The 2,019-nt window shown below is 45.9% G+C and overlaps 1 non-coding gene across 1 annotated transcript; it reads right to left on the reverse strand.

Annotated features, from left to right (window-relative positions):
- Positions 1-1,182: 1,182 nt before the first annotated feature.
- On the reverse strand, positions 1,183-1,292 carry LOC112132133 (U6 spliceosomal RNA). The gene has a single exon (XR_002913947.1). It is a non-coding gene; the product is annotated as a U6 spliceosomal RNA (small nuclear RNA).
- Positions 1,293-2,019: the final 727 nt, after the last annotated feature.

Consider the following 2,019-nt stretch of genomic DNA (forward strand, 5'->3'; position numbering starts at 1 on the left):
AACGTACATAATTTTTTTTTAAAGTTAAACCACAAGATAGAAGTTGTAACATTTTCTTCCTGTATTCCAGTGGACTTTCTTCTGTACACGAGTTGTGTGTACCCCTCCTTGTAGACCACTGACCTATAAGACAGAGTTCAAAGTCCTTCCCCTGTTACAGAGTCCTTGCCTCTCACCTCTCCCTGCTTGAACCTTATACTCCCACAACATTGAATTTTTTTTTTTTGAGTGGGAGTCTCACTCTGTTGCCCAGGCTGGAGTTCAGTGGCACGATCTCGGCTCACTGCAACCTCTGCCTCCCAGGTTCAAGAGATTCTTGTGTCTCAGCCTCCCAAGGAGCTGGGATTATAGGCGCCCGCCACCACACCCAGCTACTTTTTGTATTTTTAGTGGTGATGGGGTGTCACCATGTTGGCCAGGGTGGTCTCGAACTCCTGACCTCAAGTGATCCTCCCACCTCGGTCTCCCAAAGTGCTGGGATTACAGGTGTGAACCACCGTGCCAAGCCTGAATTTATTTATTATTTATTTTTATTTTTTGAGAAATGTCTCACTCTGTTGCCTAGGCTGGAGTTCAGTGGCACGATCTTGGCCCACTGCAACCTCTGCCTCCTGGGTTCAAGGAATTCTCCCTGCCTCATCCTCCCAAGTAGCTGGGATTACAGGTATGCGCCACCATGCGTGGCTAATTTTTGTATTTTTTAGTAGAGATGGGGTTTCACCATGTTGGCCAGGCTGCTCTTGAACTCCTGGCCTCAAGTGATCCACCTGCCTTGGCCTCCCAAAGTGCTGGGAATACAGGTGTGAGCCACCGCGCCTGGCCCTGAATTTATTTTATTTTATTATTTATTTATTTATTTATTTTTGAGATGGAGTTTCGCTCTTGTTGCCCAGGCTGGAGTGCAGTGGCACGATCTCAGCTTACTGCAACCTCTGCCTCCCAGGTTCAAGCCATTCTCCTGCCTCAGCCTCCCAAGTAGCTGGGATTACAGGCATGTGCCACCACGCCCTGCTAATTTTGTATTTTTAGTAGAGACAAGGTTTCTCCATGCTGGTCAGGCTGGTCTCAAACTCCCGACATCAGGTGATCCACCCACCTCAGCCTCCCAAAGTGTTGGGATTATAGGTGTGAGCCTCCGCACCCGGCCTGAATTTATTTTTTTAAAAATATTTTTATTATTTGTTCGGTTTGGAATGCTTCACGAATTTATATGTCATCTTTGTGTAGGGGCCACGCTAATTTTCTCTGTATTGTTCCAATTTTAGTATATGTGCTGCTAAAGTCTCCTACACGTTGTGCTATTTCTTGCCTCTGTGCCTTTGTTCAGGCTGTTCCCTGTGCTAGCATGCCATTTCCTTTCTTCGTCTGGCTAACTTCATTCATTGTTTTGTCTCATCTCAAACACATCACACTCTCCAGGAAGTTCCCTGACATTCCTTTTTCTTCTTCCTTTAGGTTGGGTTAGGTTTCCCTCCTCTTGGCTCCTAAGTTCCCAGTGTGTCATTCTATTCTTATTTTTTATTGTTTTTGAGATGGAGTCTCACTCTGTGCAATCTCGGCTCACTGCAAGCTCTGCCTCCGGGGTTCACGCCATTCTCTTACCTCAGCCTCCCGAGTAGCTGGGATTATGGGCACCCGCCAGCACGCCCGGCTAATTTTTTGTGTTTTTAGTAGAAATGGGATTTCACCGTGTTAGCCAGGATGGTCTCGATCTCCTGACCTCGTGATCTGCCTGCCTTGGCCTCCCAAAGTGCTGGGATTACAGGTGTGAGCCACTGCGCCTGGCCCATTCTATTCTTATGCCTATTAATTTGTATTTTTTTTTATTTTAATTTTTTTAAATTTTTATTTATTTATTTATTTATTTATTTATTTATTTATTTAGAGGCAGAGTTTCACTCTTGTTGCCCAGGCTGGAGTGCAATGGTGTGATCTCGGCTCACTGCAACCTCTGCCTCCTGGGTTCAAGTGATTCTCTTGCCTCAGCCTCCCAAGTAGCTGGAATTACAGGCATGTGCC

The sequence above is a fragment of the Pongo abelii genome, chromosome 12 (assembly GCF_028885655.2).
Source record: "Pongo abelii isolate AG06213 chromosome 12, NHGRI_mPonAbe1-v2.0_pri, whole genome shotgun sequence".
NCBI classification, from domain to species: domain Eukaryota; kingdom Metazoa; phylum Chordata; class Mammalia; order Primates; family Hominidae; genus Pongo; species Pongo abelii.